This window comes from Pleurodeles waltl, chromosome 7 (genome assembly GCF_031143425.1).
Source record: "Pleurodeles waltl isolate 20211129_DDA chromosome 7, aPleWal1.hap1.20221129, whole genome shotgun sequence".
In the NCBI taxonomy this organism is placed as follows: domain Eukaryota; kingdom Metazoa; phylum Chordata; class Amphibia; order Caudata; family Salamandridae; genus Pleurodeles; species Pleurodeles waltl.
The window spans coordinates 1,156,719,661-1,156,734,449 of NC_090446.1; positions in this window are offsets into that span (position 1 = coordinate 1,156,719,661).

Genomic DNA, 14,789 nt, shown 5'->3' on the forward strand with positions numbered 1-14,789 from the left:
TGCAACAAATCGAAGCAGAACAATAATAACATCTGCACTATTTGAAAGTACAATGACTCAAATGGAATCATTTCAAACAGCCCACTAAACATGTGACACAACATGAATGTCAATTTCCACCAATCTTCTGTTCAGTAAAGCACCAGCAATATTTTGGGGAGTTAACATCTCCAAGTTCATCTTACTCATTGTTTCTGACCAGAATTTATCAAGTTGCACAGGTATATTTTTTGAGTTTTGGATGCAGGCAAGGTCAATTGTTTCACTTATAAACATTTGTCCAATTCTCTCACATTCTTTGACAGATAGTTCAAGATAACTGTCAAACACAACGTGCAGTTCTTGCAAGGTGCTCACTGACTCTGATATCTGTAGAACAGTCTGAATGACCACTCTGGGATTTTGCATTGATGAAATATTGACCATTCACTATTGTGACATGTAGTCCACAACAACAGCGGCGTTGAATGAGAGCACCTTTTCAGAATGAAATTCTTCAGGTGAAAGTATTTTTTGAGATCTAGTATGAGCGTGTGCTTCACTGGTTGGTTGCAGCATCTCCATCAAATAATGCATTTGTTGGAAGAAGATCATGCAATAGAACGTCCTTGATAAATTCACCCCTTTCTTTTGCTACATCTATCTCTTTATGTGCTTGCAAAAGTTATTTTTTTTGTAACCTGTTTTATAGTGGCTGGTTGGACGAAACTCTTACTATGGCAATTGAAGCATGGAAGTTTACCTTTAGTGATTATGTCAAACACCCTTTTCTCATGAATACAAATGTCTCCTGCTTCAGTTCTGCACATACTTTCGATCCATGTTCCTGGACATCTAGTAGATGTGTCTTTATTTTGCTATCCACATTATGGCCCTCATTACAACCCTGGTGGTCAAAGACAGCCAGAGCTGTTTCGTCCGAAGTGCCGCCAACAGGCTGGCGGTGCTTTCCTTGGTATTACGACCGCGGCGGAAGCGCTGCGGTCGCACCGCCAGGACCCATTGTTTCCCACCACTTTGGTCCCGGCGGTTGTAATCCCCCAGGGCAGCACTGCTTGCAGCGCTGCCCACGGGTTTACGAGTCCCCCTCCCGCCAGACTTTTCATGGCGGTATGAAACGTCATGAAAACACTGGCGGAAAGGGGAGCCGCGGGCCCCTGAGTCCATGGACTGCCCATGCCTCTGGCATGGGCTGTCCAGGGGCCCCCTGCCACGGCCCCATGGAGCTTTTCACTGTCTGCATAGTAGACAGTGAAAACCGCGACGGGTGCAACTGCACCCGTCACACCGCCGCAACACCGCCGGGTCCATTTGGAGCCAGCTCCCGTGTTGCGGCCGACATCCCCACTGGACCGGCGGGTGGAAACTAGGTTTCCGCCCGCCAGCCCAGAGGGGATCTCGAAATGGCCACCTCGGGAGTGCAGCCGCATTGGCGGCCGATCTGCGGATACAACTTGACGGGCAGAAAAGTTGGAATGAGGGCCATTGTTTGGTCACAAAGTTCTGTAGTCGCACAGGCTCAGTCATTTCAAAAGGGTTTCGTTGTTGCTGCATGAAATGAAGAAGGCTGTAAACATGTTTATTAAAATGTTCCCCTCTCTTTCCTACAAGCTCGTCGTGAGGAACAGTTTCACGATTGTCCATTATTTTTCAGTTTGACATTTCTCTGAAAACATTGCAAATTGAGATGACTTCATAGTAAACTAGCTACCATTGAGCAACATATTCACTTTTACGTGTCTGACCAACGATTTCCTTGGAGCTTTTCTGTGATATCTAGATCGTCTTTTCCAGTTTCATATCTGGAGCCACTGCCTTGAATCTTCCCTCTCTGTCTTTCACCACAAAATGTCTTTGGATGAATTTTCTGTAGTTTTATGGTTTTTCCACCTCTAGCTTCTTCACTCTTTCCAAATACCAGGACCCATATTTCAGATAGTTTATGCAATCAAACTGGCAAAACACAGTAATCAGTGACTCCACAGTCTTCATGTGCAGCTCACAATCACGTTCCTGATCAGCATGTACCAAGTGTTTCACTGAAGCTATCATGTGTAAAACATTCCTTCAGTACCTGCAAAGTTTTGATTTTCTTCACATTCTTTGACAAACTCTACAAGCTGAGTTTTCAGTTTTTCTGATTTTGAACTGAGAGTATTGAACATTGCCTGGCTTTGCACATTGTATTTTGAATGAAGTCCACCCTGAGTCTTATTCACTTCTGAGATAAGATGTACAAAACCTAATTTGTCATTGTTGTACTAGAAAGCATCCCAATGCAATGTTTCTTTAGCCTCAGGCATGATGAGCATACCTTGTAATGAACAAACATTATCAGTTCTGCTCAATACTGACTGGACAGTTTTGTTTCCAAAGATTTCAGCCTCAATAAGTGCATCATCTATGCCACATCCACTGTGATAACGTCATGCACACTGCAACACAACTTTTGCCTGTAGAAAACACCCATCATTGGATAAAGATCATCAAATTCTACTGGATTGCTTATAAAAATGTCATCTGCAATACGGAAAACACCTTTATCACAGATACTTGGCAGGATAGGCTGATCTTCAAGCTGAGCACGCACCTTTTGGAATTCTTTTAGAGCTGTGTATGCAATTGCATAGCTTGCGACTGGAAATATTATTACTGGAAAAAACCTGACCTTCTTCAGTGGGACAGTATTCTGGGAGATCAGAGCATGAATTTCAGCCCACGGAGGAACTGACTTTTCTTCATCCTTCAGTGCGCACTGAATAAGCAACATGATAAATTCAGTTAAATCAGCTTTGTGGACCACTGCATCAGGTAGAAGAAGATCCATGTACTCAGCCACTTTGAAACTTTCTGGTAGACTGGGGTGTGTTGAAGGCTTGTAGTGATTTTGCACATGTTGGCAAGGCAGTCGGGTTATCAGTTTGCAGCTTTGTTTGATTATGCTTACAGCTGACACAGCTTGTTTTCCAACAACTACTTCATTGGTATAGTCTTGAAAAAGCACCATGGCAGTAGTGTGTGTGCTAGATGTGCCGAAAATAGAACAGATGAGTACGCTGCCTTGCGACTCGGATTAAGGACAAATTTCTAGTTGGACAATATTGGATTCTTCATATCATTAGAAGAGTTTCAAAAACAAGGAGACTCCATGAAATGTTTTACTGTTCTGAAAATTATGGAGCGAAAGGCAAGATTTGAATAAGAATATGGACTTGTGATGATTTGTGAGCAGTGATCTGTCTGATTTATGTTGGATGCAGATTTGAACGGTATACGTTGGGAGTAGATTTATATGTCCTGAAGAAGGTGGTGGAAGAATTGTCACATGACCACCAAAATGCGTCAACGCTAATTGGACTGCTGGACCCACTGGAACGGGCCTAGATTCAATTAGGGACTGTGTGCAGAAATTGATTGGTCTGTATATACCAAAATTGGGACAGCTTGTAGACAATAGATGAAAACGGATGTCTTTTTTTGTCTCCCCTATGTGTATGGTGTCTTTTTAATGTGTGTTTTATTAATCATTTTCATGTTTTTATTGGTTATGGGTTATGGCTGTGGTGAAGAGAAGGAGACAATCAGATGCATCCACTGCTATAGTACACTGAATATGTCCAGACTGGCCAATCCAGGCTTCTATTAATATCTCTAGCCAAATCATTCGGCCACGCCTGCACTCTGCCACTCATCACTACCAAGGCCTGGGACCTGGTGACTTCTCAAAGGGACTGATATTCTTGTTGATTGAGCCCCCTACCCACCTATATTTGGCTCCAGTTGTAACTTATAGACCTCTGAGATAGTGGTACTTGCCTGCAATGCTGGGGCCCCACTACAGATGTGAGCATCCGTGACATGACTCTCCTTAGCTTGGGTATAGGCGGTGTGGAGATTGTGTGATCAGTGAACTGCCTAATTTGGATAGATGTCCCCATCTCTTGTTGGGAGTGGAAGGGAGAGTGGTGGGAAACCCGAAAGGCCTTCAGGGGAACTTTTGAACCCCTCCCTGAGCTGGCGGCGATGAGTAATGTTCCGCCCCCGCTGGCCACTGTAGAAGCTGATGAACACCAGCGTGTAGCAGTCCTCCAATATGATGGGAGGGAAAGAAATACCCAACATGCAACACACCAAACTGGACAAATATGTGCTCCCTAAAAGGGGACCAGTGGCAGAATTGGGTCCGGATTAAAGTATGATGACACCAATTCAACCAACCTCGGAAGCAGAATCACTCAGATTACATGACATTATGAAAGCATTACAGGGGGTCCACAAATCTCCTGAGAACAAAATTGACTCTGTTATGATGGAAGTTGCTCTAGTGAGAACTGACCTGTGCAACATGGGTACCTGTATGAAGGAAGTGGAAGACTCTATGACCACCCTCAAGGTGGACACGGCGAAGCTCAGAACTTAAGTCAGCGACCTGCAGGCCAAGGCTAAAATGCTACAGGCTAGACTGGAAAATTATGAAAAACAGAGACGCAGCAAAATTATAATTATCAAAGCGCCTGAATGCTCTGGCGGGCGGTCAGTCGACTTACTTGTTGAGGTCCTCATTCTAAAACAGCTGCAATCAAGGGGCCTCTCCAAATACTTATCAGTGGAATGAGCATATCAAGTACCCAGAAAGCCCCCGTGACCGGGGGCACCACCTCATCCAATCACAGCCAGGATGTTCATTCTCTAGGACCATTACATCATCTTACAGACAGCGCAAAATGCCCCACCAGTTACCTGGGAAAATGCAACCATCACTTTTTTCAGATTTTACACTCCAAGTGCAGCGTCAACACCACAGTTTTCTTGAGGTGAAGAAAGCCTTGAGAGGGCGAGAAATCAAGTACTCAATGGTGTTCCCGGCCAAGTCGCGAGTGGTTGCTGAGAGAAAGACTTGACACCAAAAGAAGTCTGCAACTGAATTGATGGATGGAGGGTGTTGGGAAAAATGACCTGTCAACTGCACCCTGGAGAGCAACACCCGGGACCTGAAGAACTACAACAACTTGCTGATGTCGATGAACAGCTAGTCTGCAGCATTCCCCAAGAATCAACAGGGCTTAAACCACTGGCAAATGGCTGAGACTCAAAAAAAGATGTTTCAATGTGTCAGAGATGTGGGGGATGGCTCCCACTGCTCATGAAGTTGCTGCCTCCTAATGTTAACAGTGACAGTCTGTCTGGAAACTCTGGAGAGGGCGAGGGGGGCATCGTATGAATGGTAACAATTTTCCATTTTTGGGTGGCAGGCAAGGGACACTTTGGTGTAGACCACAGTCACCTTTAATTCAATATGTTCCATGGGGTTGACAGGCACTCTGCAGAGTTGGGGGTGGGCAGTTGCAGGTCCATCATGAATGGAGGCCGGGTGGGGGGAATCGTTTGTGTATTGTTTGAGTTTGTTGGTTAAGAAATGTGCAGCATATCAGTATCAAAACATCCATGGCTCCTTCGCCCAAGCGCCACACTGTTATTAATTGGCTTTTACTGAGTTATTTGTCAGCCCTTTATGTCAGTAACCTACTACACTTAACTACATGGCTTTGGCACCTCTATCCATCAAAATATTTCCCTGACACATAAACGGTCTGGGAGACAACTTTAAGAGAGGGGTAGTGCTTCAATTTCTTGAGTGACCGGGCACTGATATCATTCTCCTTCAAGAGACACACCTGTGGTTTAATAACTGTTGAGCTATGGACCGCTGGGGTTTTAAAATGATGGTACATGCAAGTTACACATTGGTGTCTAGGAGAGTGGGGTTGGTAGTGCTATACAGAGAGAGCAACCAATATCCTTTGCCGCCCTCCCAGCAGTTACTCTACCAACTTGGAATGACACATTACACTCCCTGGGGTGACAAAATAAAATCACCCAGGCCACCCCATTTTCGGATTCGACATGGCTGGGGACTTTGGAAGCTCAACCGGGGTTCCATAAATAGGATCTTGTAGGCATCTCCAGCGTGGGTAACTTGTTGTGTGCGGGTTTATCCCACTCACAGACTTGCAGGCGAACACCAGCTGGCGCTGACTGAAGCCTGCAGATATCGGTATCTCCAAATCCATCACGCGCTATGCTGGGCACTACTGAAAGAAGGGGCCCTCCCCGACTCCTCCCCACTTGCAGATAGACTGCTGAGAGACTACATGCTCAAGAAAGCAGTCTCACTTACCTATCGTAAGCTCATTAATAACTCTCCTGACACCCTGGTAAGTTTTAGTGAACACTGGGAGTGAGATCTTGGTGGGGCTAAGGATGATGAATGGACAGAGACCTTAGCGTCCCCAAGGGAGGTGGCTATATGTTCTAGATTCCATCTAATACATCTGAAGGTCCTTCACAGGTGCTACTACTCATGTACCTCTCTGGTGAAGATGGGCAGGGCATCTACATCACAGTGTGTTCCACAATGTGGGCAAATGGGTACTTTTTATTTCATGATTTGGAGTTGCCCAACCCTACAGAACTACTGAGCCTCAGTGGTCTCCTGTCTAAACAATGTTGGGAGTAGTAATTTGGAACGTTCTCCAAAATTATGTTTATTAAACATATGGGGGGGACACAGATCTCACCTGCATGACTCTGACCAGTATGACATTGGGTTTAATGGTAGCTAAAGATAAAATTGCCAAATATGTGGAGGGCTGAACAACCACTGTAATTAGAAACTTGAAAGCAGAATTGCGATTATTGCAGGCTAGCTGAGAGGGTGGTATATGAGGGCAGGGGTTGTCCGTCCAAATGGATCAAAATTTGGGGGAAGTGAATGATCATTGTTGGGGACTGTGTGCTTCTCCAAGACTTCTAGGAGCATGAATCCATGACCAGAGACCGACAATCAACACATCCATTATGTAACTCGAGGGTGGGATGGGCAGAGGGAGGAAAGGCCTGTGACACTTTCATGAAAACAACACTGATAGATAAGGTTTTAATACTGCACAATATGTTGTTGTTTAATGTTACTATTCGTTTTACTTGCAATAAAAATATGTTCAATTTTTTTTTATCAAGAGCAGCAATTGTAAACCCTTTCCTGGTAAAGTGGCTTAGAAGTGGTGTGCTGTCAGATCCAAAAGATTTTACAGCATGAGCTGTTAACAAGTTCCTGCTCTGTACTATGTCATTATAACTTGTTGATACACCAATCCAATTCACTGAAGTGATTAGCTCTCTACTTTTGCACTTGTCATAGATTGCGTGAGCAGACATCATGTGTAGTGGAGTTCTCTTTTAGCTGTGATGCAATTCATAAAACATGATTTGGAAAGACAGCACATTTACACAGCATAAGCCTGTCGGTTGCAACAGTTTTGCTTTGCTGATATTAAACAATGATGTGAAAAATGTTAAGACACCATCAGGCATTCTTGTTGACTTCCATGATTTGCGGAGCTCTGGGGCATCACAATATTTGTCATTAAGTCCAAAATCCAAATCTTTCAGAATGTTTCTTAAAATGATTCCAGCTGATTTTAGTGCATTCTGTGATCTTATTTTGGCAGCAAGAACATGAGGAGTCAAATCAGCTGAGAGCACCACAAGTGGCTCCTTTTTTGTTAGACTGACAAAAACAAATTCTGTCATTGTACATTCTCACCAGAAAAATCTTAATTTCATTAATAAGGATTAATACAGTTTCCTCAATGTTGACCACTATTTCCCTGATCTCGCTGAGTGTGAACCCTTAGCTTAGCCAACACTTAAGAGTGGTTTTAAAACTTAATTTCTTTTTCAAAGAGTCCAAAATTAACTGAAGGCTGGTGGTTATGCTGCTCTTGGGAGCTTATTGTACATTGATATTTTCAAATGTATGCACACATGCAGTTCAGGTGGCAAGACAACTCGCTGCAGATACATTCATCTTACTGTTTAGAGCAGCTTCTCGGCTGACAAATTCATCTTGGAAGAAACTAGCTGCAGATAAAAACATGTTTGCCCTTTGAGACTCACATACTCTGTACTTTGTTCTTTCATCAGTCCCTTTGGCCCTTGTTCTTGCTAAACCACAGATAATACATTAAAGATCCTCTGCTTTCAGATCAGTTGTTGGAGGTGGGTGAGGGGTAGCCATCGATCTTTTAAGTAGATGAGCATTGGGTTTGGTTGTTGTCACTTTCGCAGAAGACTGGGATCTTTGTTGTGATTCCCTGGTTTCTGCTATTTTTTGGCAATATTTTACCAGGCTTTTATCCATTGTATACAACTTGCAGCACTTGTTGTTACAATGATAAAATATTTAGGCCCTCATTACAACCCTGGCTGTAGGTGGAATAGTGGAGGTATTACCGCCAACAGGCTGGCGGTGCCTACCTCCACTATTATGACATTGATAGTTTGGCCAAAGCCAAACTGCCAATGTACCACACCGAGTGCCACAACGGTAATGACCGCCGGGCTGGAAACTTCAGTCTCCAGCCCGGCGGCCGTCACTAGGCCGCCCATGGCATTATGACCCCGCCCACTGCCATGGTTTCAGTGGTTTCGGTACCGCCACTGAAACCATGATGGTAGGCACTATCAGTGCCAGGGAATTCCTTCCCTGGCACTGATAGGGGTCTCCCCCACCCCCCTCCCCAGGATCCTCCCCACCCTCCCCCTCCCTCTCCCAACCCCAGCACACATTTACACACATACATACACACCAATACCCACACGCATACACACATTCACCCACGCATTCAAACATTCATTCACACTCGCAGCAACACTCACGAACATACATCCAAGCACACATGCAATCTCATGACACAACATGCACGTACACTCACACCCACTCATGTACACACGCATTACACACACATGCACACATTCACACACAGTCGCACACACCCCCACTCATGCACACAACACCCCCCACCTCCCTCTCCTGTCGGAGAACCCGGCTTACCTGCATGCAGGGGGTCCTCCGGCAGGAGACAGGACACGGCGCTGCTGCCAGCAGCAGCATCCGTCAGCAAAACACCACCAGGCAGTATCATGGAACATGACTGTTGAGGAAATTCCACCAGCCTTCTGGCGGTCTTCCATCTACAGTTATAATGGCATGAACGGTCAGTAGCCACAGCGACGGCGTGTTGGCGACCGTCGCCGTGGTGGTAGGCAGCATTTGCCCCCAATCTCATAATGAGAGCCGTAATCCTCTACACCCATCAGTTTACATTTTTTGTGAACTTCGCCTTGCCATTTTTCTGCAGCATCTCAAACTCTCTTCTGTCCAGCCGCAGTTGATGTTAGCTTTTCTTTTGGATTAGTTTGGCATGACACATTTTTCTTTGTTGAAGGAGTCCTTGAATTTTGTAGTTAGCATCACTGTCAGGAGGTAAAGATCCTCTGCTACCACCTGCTTTGCTCATGTTTGCAAATTTGGAACAATTGAAAGCCTGAAGCAAAAACAACATTAAAATAAATTACCAATATGATGGCTAAAACACATCATTATAGAGCCACTATTTTGGAAAATGGCAGAAGGGTTGCTCTGAGGAGTTATTTTGTGCCCCTATAAGACTACGTGACCCCAAAAACTTATGTTTTGATATCAGAATGAAGTACATAGGTCTCATGGTTCCTGAAATATTACTCTATCCAAAAAGGAGAGGGACAGGGAGATTAAGTGGTCCAGTGTACACTGTCCCTAACCGTTACATTGAAAAAATACAGTACACAGTTCCAAAAATGAGGAAAACACAGGACTCAGGCATCTCTAAAAATAGGGGCAAAAGCCAGCCCCACCCTGCTTAGTGCTTTTGAGATTGGGCGCATTCTGGAGGCGACCGTAGGAAGTGAAAGCTGCCATTTCAGGCCTCTTGCGCACTGGCCTGCCCTGTGTGCAGTGCACACGGGGTAGGCCATTGCACAAGAGGCCTGGGCAGGCCGGTGGTAGAGAGGCCTCAAATGGCAGCTTTCACTGCCTTCAGCCCAGGCCTGAATTCAGGCCAGGGCCATAGGCAGCAAAAAATGCAGTTTCAGGCGTCTTGGACTCCAGTAGGCACAGAAGAACAAAAAAACGATGACTTACCTGGGTCCTCCCGAGTGTCCTCTTTGCCAGGTAGCAGTCTAACTCTCTGCCTCCGCTGACAACTGCGTACTGCAGCCGAGTTATGGGCCACACTGTGAAAGCACAGACTTTCTGCACTAACGCTGTGTGGACCGTAACTGGGCTGCAGTGAGCACTCAGTGAGCTCCACTTTGCTGGTGGGGCTAGTGAAGTTTTGGGTGAACTCCGTGCTCCAAGCGGAGCGCCGAGTGCCCAAAACTCCGTTAGCTTGCTGGCCACCCCCAATGAATACTTGCATTTCCTCCCATAGTGTAGGGTAGGGGAAATACAGAGACTGTTGTATTTGCTCAGCGTGGTATCCCCTCACGGGATACTGCTCCAGGCAAATTGTGATGAGAGCTTTGATGATCCCACAGCAGTATTTTGCTGTTGATTAAATTAGAATATTTTAGTAGATTATTGTCTGTGCTACAGGTGTAGCATACCCACACCCACCAGTTTTCTAGTTCAAGAGCATACATTTTAGTCATGTAGCAGCAAATGAGATTGTGCATTGTGTGGGCTTCTACAGTGCAGTTTAGGGAAATGGGTATATGGAAAACTTAATAATCTTTGAGGCCTAAAGCCCATGGAGATGCATCCTCTTGCAGTTGGATGTCAAGCGTGTCACCTATTATTTCTTAGCAGTGCTAACAGACCTTAGATGGTGGTAGAGGTATTATGTGTAGTTTGAGTGGGTTCAGTAGGTTCTATCGACTGACAAGAGTCCAATTTGTCAGCGAGCAGGAAGAATTTAGGAGAATTTAGAAACAAAGGCCCTGATTCTAACCCCGGCGGTCTTCGACCGCCGGGGCGAGGGTCGGCGGGAGCACCGCCGACAGGCCGGCGGTGCCCCGCAGGGCATTCTGATCGCGGCGCTTTGGCCGCGGTCAGAAAGGGTAAACCGGCGGTCTCCCGCCGGTTTACCGCTGCCCTCAGAATCCCCCATGGCGGCGCAGCTTGCTGCGCCGCCATGGGGGATTCTGACCCCCCCTACCGCCATCCTGTTCATGGCGGGAAAGCCGCCATGAACAGGATGGCGGTAGGGGGGGTCGCGGGGCCCCTGGGGGCCCCTGCCGTGCCCATGCCAATGGCATGGGCACGGCAGGGGCCCCCCTAAGAGGGCCCCGCAAGGTATTTCAGTGTCTGCCTTGCAGACACTGAAATACGCGACGGGTGCTACTGCACCCGTCGCACCTTCCCACTCCGCCGGCTCGATTACGAGCCGGCATCCTCGTGGGAAGGGAGTTTTTCCCTGGGCTGGCGGGCGGTCTTTTGGAGACCGCCCGCCAGCCCAGGGAAAAACTCATAATACCCTCCGCGGTCTTCTGACCGCGGAGCGGTATTATGGGGGCGGAATTCTGGCGGGCGGCCTCTGCCGCCCGCCAGGATTAGAATCACCCCCAAAGTCTGAATTCCATGTCCCTGACAACTGGTTAGGAGGTTATCAGCTTTCAAATAGTATTTCCAATCTTGGAATGTTTTGTGGTTTATTTCAGTTTTTGTAGTCCCCAGACATACATACAAATTGGAATCCTTGTGGCCCTGAGTATTAAACGTTTGGAGTTTTGATATTTGTGCCTGGTTGTTATAAGCTGATCGAGTTATAGAGGCTTTCAATGTAAAGGTATTATCGAAGACCATATATTCCAGTGAAAATATTTTCTGAAGATCTATCAAGGTAGGAGAGGCTCAAAGAAATTCCAAAGTATGCATTTAAAGTCAGTCTCGGCCCATGGGAGGGAAAAGGGGTGGGGCGGCACGTGGCGTGGAGGGTGGGGGACCCAATTTTTTTTTTTAATCAAACTTACCTTTGTGCCGCGCCGCTCCCTCCGCTCAAAAACACCCCATCGGCTCAAAGCAGCATGAGAATTGGCTGGGATCGCCCAGCCAGGGTGCTCGCAGGCAGACTGGGAACCTGTGTAGGCTCTCTCCAGCCCGGCAATACAGAGCTGGGCTGGAGTGACCACACTGCACATGTATGTTTGGCCGGCCCAAGACGGCCAGCCAAACATACTTGTGCACTGAGGGGGAGTGCTATGCACTCCCCCTAAGTCCACGTCACTCCCGTTGCCCCACCCACTTTTCTACAAACAGCATAATAATCTGAGTTTATTATGTTGTTTTTACCTAAATTTTGCAGCTCCTGCTGCAGGTGAGTGGGGGCCGATGCTTCTTCGCCCCTAGTGTAGGAGCCGACCCTGTTTAAAGTTACAGCATGCAGTCAAACAATTCACGTGGCCTAAGGATTCCCTGCCTCTGCCAACCCTCTGTCTGTCTATGAGGGATATGTCTGCCTACAGTGTATCTACTGAGCGTTGGATACACTGTTGGCAGGGCCTTCAGCATGTGAAGGCCCGCCTGCTGGCAGAATCTTTCTGCTCATTATGCATCGGTGCAGTGGGTGCACTGTACAACATGCTTCTTCCTCTCTTCTGCATTCTTTTTTGTTTTACTTTTGCATAAAACAAAAAATCACCCCCAGGGAAAGACATTGGGCCTCATTCCGACCCGGACGGGCGGTGGACGCCGCCCGCCGGGCGGAAACCGCCCAAACACCGCCCCGCGGTCAGAAGACCGCGGGGGGCATTTCAACTTTCCCGCTGGGCCGGCGGGCGATCTGCAAAAGATCGCCCGCCGGCCCAGCGGGAAAGCGCCTTCCACGAGGATGCCGGCTCCGAATGGAGCCGGCGGAGTGGAAGGTGTGCGACGGGTGCTGTGGCACCCGTCGCGCTTTTCAGTGTCTGCTAAGCAGACACTGAAAAGCAATGTGGGGCCCTGTTAGGGGGCCCCTGCAGTGCCCATGCCATTGGCATGGGCACTGCAGGGGCCCCCAGGGGCCCCACGACACCCGTTCCCGCCAGCCAGGTTCTGGCGGTGTAAACCGCCAGAACCAGGCTGGCGGGAAGGGGGTCGGAATCCCCATGGCGGCGCAGCTTGCTGCGCCGCCATGGAGGATTCCCATGGGCAGCGGGAAACCGGCGGGAGACCGCTGGTTTCCCGTTTCTGACCGCGGCGTTACCGCCGCGGTCAGAATGCCCATGAATGCACCGCCAGCCTGTTGGCGGTGCATTCGCTGCCCTCGGCCCTGGCGGATTCAATCCGCCAGGGTCAGAATGAGGGCCTAGGTGTGCGTATTGTAGGAGAATCTAGGGGCAAGAGAGGCACCTTTGGCAAGCACCAGGTGGCTGAGAGGAGCAGCACATGCAACAAAAACTGAATACCATCAAAAAAGGGATCTTAAACAAGCACTTAACTGTTCTAATGGTTTCTTCCCATTTAAGGATTATTATGTTTACTGTTAAGGGGCTAAACCCGAAAATGAACCAGAAAAGGGCTAGTCAAGAGTTGAATTGGTTATGGTCATATATTGACTGCATATAAGAAACCTTATTGCTAAAAAGCGTTACTGTAGGGAATTGGATTACTGGGGGGTGGTGGGGGGGGTGAAACCCTACTTAAGCAGCAACCACAATCTCTATCAGGGTGAAACACAAGCAAACCCCAAATTAACCCGTGCTTAACACTCTGGTAGCTTGGCACAAAGTAGTCAGGATTAACTTAGAGGCAACATTTAAAATATTTATGCAGCACTTCAAACAGTAATGAAGTAAAAACACAACGCATGAGAAATCCCACACCAATTTAGAAAGATGGAATAAAATTTAATAAATGATATGAAACCAAAGCAACACAAATCCATTCAGTAGAACCAGAGACAAGGAGTTTTAAAGATTTGAGTGAAATTAGTGCTTACAAGCACCAAGGGCCAACGTTGTTTATCTTGCTGTGCCGGGCCTGGACAGTCACAAGTTCAGGCCAACTGCCATGGAGTGTGGGCTGGATGCTGGGACCAAGTTACATGTGCTGAACAAAGTACCTTGAATCCTAGTTGCGGAGCATTGCAAGATCCTTCTTCGAAGACATGTCACACAGTAGTAGTTTCAAGGAAGCTGCGTGGCTGTGATGTGGAATCCCTCATCATCATTGGGGATGCCATTGATGAAGGGCTTGCTTTGTGAAGTCCTGTGTAGCGAATGAGTGATACAGCGGCTGTTCCAAGGAAGCTGTGGAGCTGAGATGACTAGTCCAATGTTGTTGTAGAGGATGCCGCCAACAAGGGGCTTGCGATGTGAAGGCCTTTATTTGAGGATCAATCCCACAGTTTGGTTCCTAGGAAACTGTGGGCTGCGATGCAAGGTCCTGCATCATGGATGGATCACACAGTGGTGGTTCCAATGCATCTGCAAGGAGATACGTCGCACTACATTGGTTCTGCTTACAGGACCACAGCTGGGGTGACAGAGCACCTTCAAGTCCATTTCCAAGGGTCCAAGACTGGAGTGGCACCAGGGATAGGACTCAGGGAAGGCAGAGTTCAGGTGTGGGATTCAAAGTGGTTGGAGTTTTTCTGTCCAGTCAAATAGCCCTTGGACTCACTCGGGTTGTCCTGAATTCAAAATGCAGATCCAGTCCTTTTCACTCAGGCATCAGGTCAACAAAGTATTACAGAGTAGCAGTCTTTCCTGCCATAGGTCCAAAGGTGTACTCAAGAGCTAGGTCTGAGGGTCAAGGGTGAGCTGTGGTGCTAGGTTTGAAGTAGGAGAAGGTTCTGGTGGTTTCCACTCCCAGAGGTACTTGGAATGTCCTGCTTTCCTTCCCCATCCCATGCTTATCTGGGGGCACAAAACACTATTGTCAAACCCTTTCTGAGTGTGATCAGGCAGAGCTTTAGCGATGTGCAATT